General features: G+C 48.1%; 1 protein-coding gene across 3 annotated transcripts in view; it reads right to left on the reverse strand.

Annotated features, from left to right (window-relative positions):
* CCND3 (cyclin D3) overlaps positions 1–14,455 on the reverse strand; it is an 82,873-nt gene that overhangs the window by 20,829 nt on the left and 47,589 nt on the right. Inside the window, exons 3-4 of one of the 3 annotated variants that reach the window (XM_055079490.1) lie at positions 11,244–12,052; positions 7,532–7,635 (exon numbers count right to left, since the gene is read on the reverse strand). The exons of 1 other annotated variant lie outside the window; for it this stretch is intronic. The gene's annotated coding sequence lies outside the window, so the exon portion shown is untranslated. The remainder of the gene's footprint in view (positions 1–7,531; positions 7,636–11,243; positions 12,053–14,455) is intronic. One more of the 3 variants, XM_028478716.2, reaches the window with a different exon arrangement.

Below are 14,455 nucleotides of genomic sequence, written 5' to 3' on the forward strand. Positions count from 1 at the left end.
AAAAAAAAAAAAAAAAAAAGGTTTAAATTACTTATGGTTAGGAAAATGAAACTCCATGGAACCCATGTGTATCATAAGACTAACCGAAGGAGTCTCAAACCCTCTTTTGAAAGGCTGGGCCTACATTACTATTGCAGAAGCCTCCCTGAGAGGCCCTAGGTCTTCACCCTGCTTCCAGACAGATCCAGGATCCGTGGCCCAGAGCCATCAGATTAATCTCTCACAGACATGCCTTTCATCTCCAGTCCAAGGACCTGCTTATCAGGTCAAATTTAAAAGTCAACCAGCCTGGCTTTTAAAGTTCTCCTTCAAGAGGGCCAAGGCACCCCATCCCATTTTATCTTAGCTAGAGCACTCCAGCCCACCTCAGGACCTTATCACCCACTACTGGCATCCTTTCTCCAAATCTAGCTCCTTCCTTCAAGGCCTAGCTCCTGGCCCACCAATTCCAGGAAACTTGCAGGGTTGTAAGATTGAAAGATTCAGTGAAATTTTGAGACAAAAGGATTGTTGATGCCCAAAGAGGGGAAATGACTTGCCCAAGCGCACACAACCAGTTAAAGGTTGTTACAAACTGTTTTCATTGTTTCCCCCAAAGACTGGAAACTCCTGGGGGTGGGTACCACATCTTTTTTTTTTTTTTTTTGGTGGTATGCAGGCCTTCCTCTGCTGCGGCCTCTCCCGTTGCGGAGCACAGGCCCCGGACGCGCAGGCCCAGCGGCCATGGCCCACGGGCCCAGCCGCTCCGCGGCATGCGGGATCCTCCCCGACCGGGGCGCGAACCCGGCCCCCCTGCATCGGCAGGCGGACGCGCAACCACCGCGCCACCAGGGAAGCCCCCACATCTTTTTTTTCCCCAAATTTGTTAACCTCCTGTAGGATAAAGACATGGTTGTGGTTCTAGACTCCCTGCTCAGGCAACTCCCCTGCTTGGAAGGCCTTTCCTCCACTTCTGTTCAGTCATTCACACTTGCAAAATCCAGTTTAAGATCCCTCTAATTGTAGGTTATTTACTTTTTCCTTTTTAAATTGTCATTAGTGTTGTTAAAACACTGAGCAAAAAAATACATTTTTAGAAAAGATCCATATTTCCCCCAAACTCACAAATCCAAGCCAGGTGACTTTTTCTTTTCTTTTTTTAACATTCCCTCCAACAGTGTTTGTATCATTTATTCTCTCATTCATTCATTTATTCCACAGATCTTCACTGACACGCTATCAAATGCCAAGATCCTCCTGGGGCCATGAATACAAGGACATGTAAGACAGTTCTTTTCTCTTAAAGAAAATACAGTCTCCTGGGGGAAACAAAGTGTACTTTGCTTTCCTTTTTTCTTTTTCTTTTTGCTTTCCTTCTTAATAATTTACCTTTGCTTGATTCTTCAATTGACTCAAGTATGTGGGTTGTGGGGCTTTGACTCATCCTGTGGCCAGAAAGTTCCCTGAAATCAGGAATTGAATCTTCTAATCTTTTTTTATCTAAGCAGAATATGTTCCAGTTAGTACTGGTTGTCCTGATACAATTATTAATGGTGCCCCCTTTCACTCTCAAAAGTGCCCAGTTTGGAATAACAAGTGTTGGTGAGGATGTGGAGAAATTGGAGCCCTCCTACACTGCTGATGGGAATGTAAAATGGTGCGGCCACTTTGGAAAACAATTTGGCAGTTCCTCCAAATGTTAAACAGAGGGACTTCCCCGATGGCGCAGTGGTTAAGAATCCACCTGCCAATGCAGGGGATACGGGTTCACTCCCTGGTCCGAGAAGATCCCACATGCTGCGGAGCAACGAAGCCCGTGCGCCACAACAACTGAGCCTGCGCTCTAGAGCCCGTGAGCCACAACTACTGAGCCTGTGTGCCACAACTACTGAAGCCCGCACGCCTAGAGCCCATGCTCCGCAACAAGAGGAGCAACCACAGTGAGAAGCCCGCACACCTCAAAGAAGAGTAGCCCCAGCCTGCCGCAACTGGAGAAAGCCCAGGCGCAGCAGTGAAGACCCAATGCAGCCAAAAATAAATAAATAAATTTTAAAAAGCATTCCAGATTGGATTAATAAATTATATGATCACCTTTCACCTAGGGTGGCCTTAGCATGAATGATTGAGAGCACAGGGGCTTTTGAGTTAGACCTGGGCTGAATCTCACCTCTGCCACTGACTTCTTGTGTGACCTGGGAGAAATTATCTGATTCCTCGTCTGCAAAATAGGGCAGTAGCCTATTGTAATGTAAGTGAGCTTATGCGTGAAAAGTGCTGGGAGCCCCCCAATCCCATATGCAAAGTACTCAACTTTTAGTAGATATTTAACACTGGAAGTCTGATCCAGAACAGATGGATGGACCAATGGATGGAGCAAACCCGAAGCAACTGAAGATTCAGGGACCAGGTTATACCCACTCCACAAAACGATATGTTCTCCTTAAAAAGGTACTCAAGGAGAAGCAGCAGACCAAGTTCCCCGCTGTCAATCATTCTGCTTGGTCATTCAGCACCCACATCTGGTGCCCTACAGGGTGCAAAGCCCTAGCCTGAGCTTCCTGGAGAATAACGGGGAGAGATCAGGATCCCCACTTTCAGGAGTTGCCCCTCAACAGCGGGAGGCTGGGCGTGCGCAGAGGAAGAGGGCAGCCGGCACAAAGGCCATGTAAACAAGTCCAGGCTGACCGGAAGCACCCCTGGTCTGAGTGCCTCTGAGCAGATAACCCAGACTAGGTCAACCGTGTGCTCTCCCTGAGATGTGCCCTCCATCACCTACCATCGGATGCTGAGGTGTGTCAAATAGTCCCAGTGATGTCTTAATCAAAACCCTCATCCACAGCTCCCCTCGCTCCTCCATCCTCCATCCTCCATCTGCCTCTAGAACTACAAAAACATCTTCCAGGGCTTAAGCCCAGGCCCTGGTTTTCTCCTCTCACGTACACCTCTGAGACCTCACTCTATTCCTTCAGCCTCAGCTTTCATGTTTCTCCAGCTCTAACCTTCATCCCGAACTCCCAGCCCACACCCCTACCTGGATGTCACACAGACACCTCGAACACAAGATGCCCAAAACCTATCTCTCCTTTTTTTTGCATTCTGTGTTGGTTAACCATGATCCACTGGGTCACCCAAGCTGAAAACGTGGACATCAGTCTTTCTCAGCTCCTCTGGCTCCGAGTTTCCACATCAACCTATGAGCAGATCCTGTCACCTCGACTTCCAAAATGTCTCTGGAATCTGGCCCCTCCATTCAAGGCTCCGGTACTCCCAGCTAAGCCTAGCACTGCTGCAATACTCTCTTCCCATGGTCTCTCTACCTCCATTCACCCTCTCCAGCCTGTGTTCCCCAGGATTGCCCAACCACTCTTTCAAAACTTCAGGAATGCACACGTGCTCCCTTTGCTTCTTTAAACCTTAACATCTCTATGTCTACAGGGCAAAATCCAGACCACTTATCTGAAACGGACATGCGAAGTCGGCCACGAAAAAAAAAGGCTGCCCTGATCTACCTTAAATTCTCCCTCCAGCTTTATCTCCCCTCCAATCCCCCCACCCCTTCCGACCTACACTCCAGGGCCACTGAGTGTCCAACACGGATGCCCCGCTCAGCTCACACACTGCTTTCTGCCTAAACCCCACATCCCCACCGCTCTTGAAATGCTCCATGTCCTTCAAGGCCAGCTCATATATCACCTCTGCAGAGACGCTTGCCTCGGTTTCTCTGCTCAAGTCTGAAGGGAGCTGTGGGGTGAGATACAGGGTCCACAGAGGCCACTCTGACTACTGACCAGCCAGGAGAAGTGTGCCTTTGCGAGGGCATCGTAATTCAGGGTCGGGTCCTCAGCTTTGCAGGAGAAAGTGTGTTTCTTGAGGCTGCCTGTGGAGTAGACACAATCTAATTGTCTCCAATAAAGGCCATGGAAAGAAACGGAGAGACAAAACAGAAAAACAGAGCCACAGGTGAACCTCAATACCAGCTGATCCACCCATGCTGTCATTGACATGGGAAGTCAAAGTCTAACCAGAGTGTGGCACGGTGAACAAGGCGGCCTGTCCTCAGCCAAGGCACCCACTGTTCCCACAAAAGACCGTGTAGGGACTTCCCTGGTGGCGCAGCGGTTGCAACTCCGCGCTCCCAATGCAGGGGGCCTGGGTTCGATCCCTGGTCAGGGAACTAGATCCCACATGCATGCCGCATCTAAGAATTTGCATGCCACAACTAACACCTGGCATGCATAAATAAATAAATAAACAAACAAATAAATAAAAAGACCGTGTAGAGCAATGGTCGACATTGTGAGTCAAGAGTTACAGAACTGGGGTTTGAAACCCAGCGTGGCCACTTACTCTGTGACTTTGGATGACTTAACCTAGACTCTTGCCTTCCTCATCTGTCAAATGGGGCTAGTGATTCCCTTTGTCCTGGCTATTCCATCTGCCTGGACCACTCTTCCCCTAGATTCCCACACAGCACCCTTCCCCCTTCTCTCCTGACTCTGCTCACTGTTCACCTTCTCAAAGAGGCTTTCCTGACCTTTTTAGATCAAGTGGGAGCCACTTCCCCTACCTCTCGAATTCCTATCCTCCTAACCCTGCCACATCCCCAGTGCCTGGACCAGGGCTTGAGGGAAGTGTTCAACAAATACAGCAGAATGGACGAATGAAGCAAACGGACCCCACAGAGGTGTGAGGCTGTAAATTGTACAGAACTGTGCATGGCCCACCCCATGCAATGTTACACTTTATTAGGAGAGCCTCCTACTGAGAGCCTGCCACATATCAGGCACCCAGAGATGCCCGAGGGGAGCTGGGGGCTCGGAGTCCTATTGGAAAAACAGATGGAAACCTCAGGAGAAGGGCACCTGCTCCAGGCTGTATGTGTGTGTGTGTGTGTGTGCGCGTGTGTGTGTATGTGGTTTTTCTCCTAGTGAAGACTTAGTGATGCTTAGTGAGGTGAGGTGTGGGGACCAGGAATATTTGGTGTGTGCTTCAGAGTGGCAGACTGGATAAAAAAACAAGCAAGTATGATATGCTGCCTACAAGGCACCAACTTTAGGGCAAAGGACACACACAGATTGAAAGTGAGGGTATGGGGCTTCCCTGGTGGCGCAGTGGTTGAGAGTCCGCCTGCAGATGCAGGGAACACAGGTTCGTGCCCCGGTCTGGGAAGATCCCACATGCCGCAGAGCGGCTGGGCCCGTTAGCCATGGCCGCTGAGCCTGTGCGTCCGGAGCCTGTGCTCCGCGACGGGAGAGGCCACAACAGTGAGAGGCCCGCGTACCACACACACACACACACACACACAAAAAAGGGTTTTCATCTGCACCAGAACCTGAGTACATAAGCATTTGGAGTTTCAGGAAGAGTAAACTAAGTGAGCAGTTAAAAGGTTCTTGTAATAACTTAGTGAGAAATTCCAAGGGCAGCTTATGATAATAGAAGAAATGCAGGAGACAGGATCACTGGAACTCGGTGGCCATTTGGATGGTGGTGGGGAGAATAGCCCAGGCTGACTCTTGGGAGTCTGGCTTCGGCAATTTGAAGGAAGGTGTTTCTATTTCCTGGGATTAGGAATCTAAGTGGAAGAACAGATTTAGGGGAAAAGATTCTCTATTTCACAGGTTGCTGTTGAAGTGTCCACATTCAAGTGAAGTCCCACACCGGCTAGACATAATAAATAGGTGTCATTTATAGAGTTCTTACTGTGCGCTTGGAATGCCGAGTCTATTTTCATTCTCACAACAATCATTTAAGGTAGGCATTACTATCCCATTTCACAGGTAAAGAGACTGAGACTGAAAAAATAACTTTTAAGGTCTACAGACAACGTGGGCCCACCTGGAGTGTGAACTCTGGCCCTGGCTGCAGACACCCTCCCCTCTCTCCGACCTTGACCTTGATGCCTTGAGACTGGACGTCAGGGGTATGCATGCACCTCTGAAGTCCACAACACAGGCAACCCAGCCCCGGACTGGATGCTGCCACCTAGGAAATGTGGGAGAGCAGAATACAGAGATCACCCACATTCAAGGGGGTAAGTGGAGAAAGAGGAGCCTCAGAAGGCAACAACAGCCAGAGAGGTGGGGAGAGAAGGGAGAAAGCTGAAGCAAGGAGCTGATGCCAGATCACGATGCTGCCAGAGGTCAGCAGGGCCAGGACCCCTCTCTCAGCCCAAGCACCCCCCAGCCCCACTGACACATTCTTTCTTCAGATACGTTAACAGAGGCCAAGGGTTAAGGTCGAGCCCTCCTTGGCTCTAGAAGCCTCTGTGTCTCTTTAGATCAGTTTGCCTATTTTTGCTCTGACCCATTATGTATCGATTTTATAGTTTACCTCAGAGCAGAGGATCTTAATTTCAATTTCTGGGAAGTTTCTTCCAGGCTGACCTCCTGCAGTGTGGAATGTAACAAAAATATTATCTATTAGGCCTGTACACTCAGATCTAGATTAAAATACAGGCTCTGCTGTGTGACCTTGACCCTCAGCGTTCTCACCTATAAAATGGGGATCATATAAGCTGCTTGTAGGGGTGGTTCTGAGGGAGAGAAATGCACCTCCAATGTCCAGTTTATGGTATGTGTTGTAATTATTACGTTGTTTCCATTTACTGCTTGGCTTCATTCCTGATCACCTGGTGAGCTGGTAAAGAATCCTTTTTTTTTTTAGCCGCGCCACGTGGCTTGCAGGATCTCAGTTCCCCAACCAGGGATGGAACCGGGGCCATGGCAGTGAAAGCCTGGAATCCTGACCACTAGGCCCACTAGGCTACCAGGGAACCGCCGAGCTTATGAAGAATTCTGACGCCCCTACTCCACTCCCAGGCCGGGAGACCAGAATCTCTAGGCCTGGGGCCCAGGTTCTGTATGTTTATCCCCAGGTGGTTATGAAACACGTCCAGGGCTGAGCCACAAGTCCCGCTCCAGCAAGGAATTACTCCTTTCTTCCTATATATCTTCATGCTGAATTTCTCAGTCTATCCGTAAGCTACCTCTCAGAAGGAAGGTCTGTCTCTCATAGGATCGTACGTTCTCAGAGGGCCACCCCCTTCCAGGATGAATGTGGTTATTCCCAAACCAACAATCTACTGAGTCATGCTTCCTATCCATTTACAAGAATTTCATTGTCAAAGGGAAACCAGGAGCTTTCTAATTTATTCATATATTCCCTCATTTGCAGTTGCCCCTTTAAGCTCTCTACAACATGGATAATTAAGAATTCACACACACTCTGGGGTGAGGTTGGAACAAATGGAAAGAGAAGAAGTTTAGCACAAGTTCATCCAAGTCTCCTCCAGGTATGAATATCTGCTTCATAATTAATGATAGCAAGAACAACAGAAAGTTATATATACTGCGTGTCAGGCATGGTTCTAAATGTGTTACATAAATTAATTATTTTAATCCTCAAATTTATTGTTATCCCCGCTTTACAGAGGAGGAAACTGAGAGGTCCGGGATCTGGATTTAATGATTTAAGGACAAGCTAAGGAGACATGGACTGGGCAAGCCCCCGGCGGCCTCAAACCAGAGACCACTGAAGAAGAAAAACTGACCTTGTCCCCAGGCCTGGGGAGGATGCAGGAGGAGGAGGGCTGAGTCCCAGGAAACCAGACTGGGGGGTCACAGCTGACCACAGGCCAAAGGCTTCCTGGATTCCCTAGCAGAGGAATGAGAGACATGAAAGGGAAATTCTTCCAGGAAAAGACAGCATTTTTGAGGGTTTTTTGCCCTCCTCTCTGATTTCAGACCCATGGTTTCTTTGCTGAGTCATGGAGGACATTTTGAAAGGGGTGGGGCGGTGGCGGAGTATCAAGTCCCGGCTCCCAAGGCCTGACTCGCTGGGGGCCTCCTGGGCGGCCCAGCTTCCTGCCCCTGGAAGGCTGACACCACCCAGCACCTGTTCTAAAAATAGTTCACCAGGAGGAAGTATATTCTACGCTCTTCTTCCTCATCTTCCCCTGAGTCTCTTCAGTGAATAAATTAAAACATGAATGAATGCTTGAATGAATAATCAAGTCAATAAGTGATGGGACAAACATTTACTAATCCCCTAGTGAAGGCTTTGGAATCAGATACCCCTTGCATGACACTACGCAGGCGATGGAGCCTCAGTTTCTTCACGTGTAAAATGGGGGTATTTGTTTCAGTCTACAAGCTTGAGGGGAGGGCCAAGGGAGGTAAGAGAGGCAAAACTCTTGGCACCCGGTGGCATTGCATAAATGGTACCTCCTGTGTGCCAGGCACCTAGAGGAGTTGGAAATCAAAGAGGAATACACCTGGTCCTCTAGTTCACAGCCCAGTGGGAGGGGAAATAGAGATACAATGAATCAACACAATGGATGAGTGCTAGAAGACAGGCCAGGTCCCAAGGCAAAGGACACAGAGGGGAGAAAGACCAGCTTCCAAGTTGGGATGGGGCACATCTGGAAGTTTTTGCTAAAGTCTCTGGTCCAGGGCTTCTCAGACAATCACCTGCACAGAACCACCCGGGACTTTGTGGAAATGCAGACTACGATTAAGCCGTTCTGGGTGGGGCCCGAGATTCTGCATTTCTAACCAGCTCCCCCAGCAATTCTGAACCAGGGATCACACTTTGAGTCCACAGCAAGGCAGCTGTCAGCTGTCCTCACACTCACAAATTTCTCTATTACTCTTTGTATCCATTTTAGGACACCTGCTCAAAGTGACTTGCAGAACCTGGTAACTGGGCAGCTTCCTGAGCCCCTCCCCAGATCCCAGAATCAAAGTCTCAGATACACCCTGGTGACTCTGTTGCCCACTAAGGTTCATGTCCTTGAAGGTGGTTATTTATTTGCTTCCTCCAGCCTTCCCCTTTCTAGGCCAGATCATCCAAATGCTTCAAATATTTTCACATCCGGTATTTTGTAATGAATTCCCTTTAAAAGGTCATAGATTTAGGAGAAAGGAGTTTAATTATGAGTCTTTTATTAATGTAAACCATCTTCATTCCATATCAAGGGGTAGGAGAGGGGAAACTATTGGAAAAGATTAGAATTTTTTGCTGATTTTGATAAAACAGTGGTTATCAACAAAGATAACATTTAGCTGACAGCAAACAGGGTAAAATGTGTCACCAATTCAAAGATTATTTTAGATAAATCACTGCACCAGAAAACATAACTTGCCCTAAAATCTTATGGTTCACATATGGCAGGAACTTTGATGGAGTCTTCCCCAAATTTGACAACTATCCTAATATTTATATGATATCACCAGTCACTTGTGAAGCTGGAATAAACTTTTCTAAACCATCGATAATTTAAAGAACCTCCAATCAACCATGCTAGATAACACTGGATTACCTTTTTTATTTTCTCTATGGAAACTGTCATAAGAAGATACAAAAAGGATGCAGCCAAAAGATGTAGGAAAAAAGTATTATAGAGGAGAATCAAGTGGATAACACAAATATTCTGTTATTTTTCTGGATTTTGTGACATTTGTGATAGTTTTCATCTTTTAACATTTTTCTAATATGTCGTGATTTCATTTCAAAATCTAAATAAATATTCACTTTTGTACCTTTTATATTTGGGATTTTGCAGTGTTTTTCTTAAAGAGGGCCCCCCAAAATTGCATAAGCTTTAGACCCAAAAAAATCTGAATCTACCCTGGGGCAGAGTGGAAAGCACATGGGCTTTGGTGTCAGTCCTGGGCTTAAATCACAGATATATCCCTTGCTGGCTGTGTGCCGTGTGGCCTTAGACAAGTAACTTAACTTGCCCTGAACCACAGTTTTCTCCTTTATCTAAAATGGGATGTAATATCTATCTCGCAGGCTTGTCTCAAGGATTAAACAAGATGCTGCATGTAAAGTGGCTATTATGTGGCCATCTCAATGACCTTTGTGGTAAAGAGAGAATTGAGACAGTGAGAGGTTCATTTGAGGTCACACAGCTGAGGACATGTACTTTAGAAAAAAAAATCTGGATTTCAAGTTTATATTAACAATCCTCCTTCCTCTCTATCTCCCCCACCCCTTCAAGACAGGAAGTAAAAAGCAATCCCATGTTATCCGTGAGCCCAACTAACTCTAACCCATTCCTCTTCACCAAAGAGAGGTCACAGAGCCATTTCCCACCACCAGCACTACCCGCCTCGACGTGGGGAATATGAAACGAGCCCCTGCCTTGACAGCGCCTGTGAGAAATCATGAATCAGATGAAATTAAGAAATACTTGGCCTTTTGCTGAAATCATATATTTGGTTACCAGTTTTATGTTCTCTTTTTTCCACCAACTCAGACAACCCCAAGTTTCTTCTCTTCTTCCCACAAACTTGCGCCAGTTTCTTTACAAGCATTATCTCATTTCTTTCTCACCGTGGCTCCACACGATAAGTAGTTATTACCCCCATTTTGTGGATAAAGAAACTGAGGCTCAGAGAGGTGAAGCACCTTGCCTGGATATGAATCCCAGTCTGTCTAATGTCAGAGCCCAGGCTCCTAATCATCAGACAACATTGTCTTCCTGCCAACTGCCCCCTCCTGTATTTCTCAGGACAGTGGAATTGGAACTCAAGTGTGTGCTGGAGTCAAGAGTGGACAATTAGAGGACCCTTGTGCCTGCATAGCTCCCCTGAACCCCAGCATTGCCCAGCGGTGCCAAACTACTCCTACCTCCCCTCAACCTGCCTACTGACTCATCCTTTTGCTCCCAATCCTCCCTGCAGAGTAGAGCTAAGAGTTGCCTGCCTCTTGAGGAGCTATGGGCTGGGCATCAGAAGACTCTGGTTCTAATCTGGTTGGGCCACCATCTCACCCTTAGGCAAGTTGGTGGATCTCTCTAGACCTCATCTGCCACAATTTAAAAATAAGGTAGGAAAACAGACTCCCAGGATCCTTTGCAGTTCTGACATTCTCCAAGTGAGCGCATCTGGAGTACATATATGCAGGTTATTGAACGTGTTCTTGCTGATTTTCTGAAGATTGCCCCCACCCAGAGCTAGAGTTTTCTCTGTTTATAGTGCATCATGAAGGCTGCAAGGTAGATATGGTGGTTAACACGAGGTGGCTGTGGAGTTTAGATTAGCCTTGGCTCTGAATCCTGGCTCCCCCAGGCCCTGGCTACATGGTCTTGGGCAAGTCCTTAACCTCCTGAAGCTTCCTTTTCCTCCTCTACAAAATGGTGGTCTCACAGTGATCCCCATCCCATAAAGCTGTTGTGAGGATAAAAGAGATGGGGCCTGGAAAGCACTTAGTGCCAGGCTGAGGACTCAACAAAGAAGGCCATTTACGATCATTACCGTGTGTGATGTCCTCAGGCTTCCTTGTCTATTTTTTTTTTTTTTTGGCTGCATTGGGTCCTCGTTGCTGCGGGTGGGCTTTCTCTAGTTGTGGCGAGCGGGGGCTACTCTTCGTTGTGGTGCACAGTGGCTTCTCTTGTTGAGGAGCACAGGCTCTAGACGCGCGGGCTTCCGTAGTTGTGGCACGCGGGCTCGGTAGTTGTGGCTTGGGGGCTCTAGAGTGCAGGCTCAGTAGTTGTGGCGCACGGGCTTAGCTGCTCCGCGGCATGTGGGATCTTCCCAGACCAGGGATCGAACCCGTGTCCCCTGCATTGGCAGGCGGATTCTTAACCTCTGCGCCACCAGGGAAGCTCTCCTTGTCTAGTTTTGACCTGGTATATAGACACTGAAAGGGGTTCCCTGGAAGGAAGACTGAGTTGGAGAGGTGCAGAAGGAGCAAGAGACAAGGGATGGACAGACGGTGTGACTCCGGATGGCTGTGCCTGGCTGATCTGGGGAAGAGAAGGGCCTCACCCTCTGTCCAGCCCCACCCACGTGTGTCTGGGCAACGTCAATGAGATGATGGGCTGGAAAATGCTGGAGAACATGAAAATATCCGAAGTGGGGATGACAGATATTTCTGAAATGCATTCCAAATTTTCTATCTCAGCAGGCAATGCCAAATCTCTCGGCTCAAGCATAGAATCTGTTCTTTCCTTCCCTCCACACTGGCACCATTCCTAATCAGAATTTCATTCTCCATTCAAGCAGTCAGCTCGAAGCCTCCAACTCTTCCAGCCTCAGAGAGCTCAGCCCATCTGCTCTAAATCCTTTAAAACAAACAAATAAACTGGTAAAACAAACAACATTCCTACCATTTCTCTCTCTTCAAAAAAAAAAAAAAATCTTGGCATTTGTTTAAAATACTAAAAAATGGAAACAACCTAAATGTCCAACAATAGAGGATTCATTAAATAAATTATAACCTTACAATATTATACTATAATAGAATATTATACTATATTATATATTATGATTGAATACCATAATATCAACCATTGGCTGTAGAATAGAGTGGTAGTTATCAGTGTGACCCCTGGAGGTGGACTGACCCCATGTCTGCCACATACTAGCTGTGTGGCCTTGACAAGTCTCTCTCTGCCTTAGATGTGCATCGAAAAATGACAATAATAATAAAAAGAGCTCTAGACTCTGCAGTCAGACTTCCTGCCTGGTTTAAATCCCAATTCTGTCACGTTCTAATAGCTGTACAATCTTGGACAGGTGAATTAAGCCTTCTGTACCTCCATTTCTTCTACTGTAAATGAAATCTACCACGGGGATTTGGGGAGGTGCGAATTAAAGGAGCTAACACATGTAAAACCCTTAGAACAGCTAATCTGATATTATCTTTCCCCACCGCCACCCTGCCTCTAACCCCCACCCCCGCCAAGTGATTTCTAAATATAAATGCACATCCAAGTCGCTTAGAACGGGCCACCTCGAAAAGGAACACCTGAGCTACTCCAGCTGTGCCTGCATCCAGCTCAGGTGGGCACCTTAGCAGGGGCGTCCGTCATCCATAAGAGCTGGCTGAGCAGGCGCTAACGCTCGTCCCTTCCCCTCTAACGCGAGCAGCTGGGGGGTGGCTGGGGCCCACTTTGGTCTGGAAAAACAACAGTTCGAGCTCAGGGTCTGGTGAGCCACGTGATGGGGCGCTCTGCCCTTGAGCTGAACTGGAAACTCGATGGCCGTCTGCAGCGGGCTCCTGATGGAGGGTCCCAAGCGCCCTCGTTACCCTCAACAACAGCCCAACTGGGCCGGCCAGGGTCACAGGGAGGCAGCCACCTGCTGAACCACAGCACGGTTCAGTTCCCACCTTGGCTCTTCCTCTGCTTAAACCCGGGCCCTGTTATCAATTTAACCCTGAAAAGGGGGCAGGGGGGTGGGGGCCGATCTGCTATTTCTCTTGAGCTTAACTGTCAATTCCCCACGGTTCTGGGCTTCCAGCAGAACGACGGTAATTCATGTGGCACATTATACTTTTTCAGAGTTTACACACACGATCCCATTTAAAAATGATCGTCGTTTACGTGTGTACAATGCTTAACCATGTTAGAAAGTGCTTTCTCCTCCACTAACTGATTTCACCCTTTTTTTTTTTTTTCCGGCCGTGCAGCTTGGCTTGGGGAATCTCAGTTCCTCCACCAGGGATCCAACCCATACCCCCTGCAGGGGAAGCGCAGAGTCTTAACCACTGGACCGCCAGGGAAGTCTTGATTTCATCTTCACAGGAACACTGGGAGCTGAACTGGAGAAACTAGAGCGGGGGAAGGGACAGGGCATTGCCTGGGGAGGTGGCTTCAGGGCCACCCGGGCAGCGTGACCTTAGCGAAGGCACCTCATGCCAGACCTACCTCCTCAGCCTCTAAAATCTGACCTGCCAACATGTTCAGAGGGGCCCCCACTCCTGGGGAAACTCCAGGTAACCAGCACCCTAAGACAGCTGTGCACCCCACACAGCCAAGTATTAACCGACAGTGCGAGACACAGCTGCTGAGTGGACAGGACAGAGGCACCCAGGGGCCTCCGGTCAGCACATTCTTTCCCAGTAGGCCCTTTCCCAGGGGGGACTAGAGGGGAATCAGATGGGGGCTAGGTGGGTATGGGGTTGAACGAAGGGAGGGGCCACAGGGTTCCAGTGTTGGGGGCACAGCCCAAGTGGTGACTCTTTTCACAATAGGGAATAATCGCTAGGTCAGTCCCCCTCTCCACTCAGTGACCTCTTTCCTCTTTTAAAAAGTATCCAGGGCTGGGAATTCCTTGGCAGTCCAGTGGTTAGGGCTCTGTGCTTTCAGTGCTGCCCCAGGTTCAATCCCCGGTCCGGGAACTAAGATCCCAGAAGCTGCGCAGCATGACCACCCACCCCCAGAAAAAAGTATCCAGGGCTAACGGACCTTTCTTAGAAAGTAGATGGATATGTTAGTTTCCTGGTCCAATGACAATTAGGCCTTGTTGGTCTGGAAGCCATTCGAGTATCTCTGCACTCCTGTGCTCCATCCATTCTCTTTTGACCCCATGTCTACCTCTCAGAGTCTGATTCTGCTTTCCAGCTCTGGATGGAGGTGAGGGAAGCAGGGAGAGATACATCACTGAAGCTGTTAGATTGTATTATTATTACTCTTATTCTGATTTTATATATGAGGAAACTGAAGCTCTGAGAAGTTGTGAAA

The sequence above is a fragment of the Physeter macrocephalus genome, chromosome 18, assembly GCF_002837175.3.
Source record: "Physeter macrocephalus isolate SW-GA chromosome 18, ASM283717v5, whole genome shotgun sequence".
Lineage (NCBI taxonomy): Eukaryota > Metazoa > Chordata > Mammalia > Artiodactyla > Physeteridae > Physeter > Physeter macrocephalus.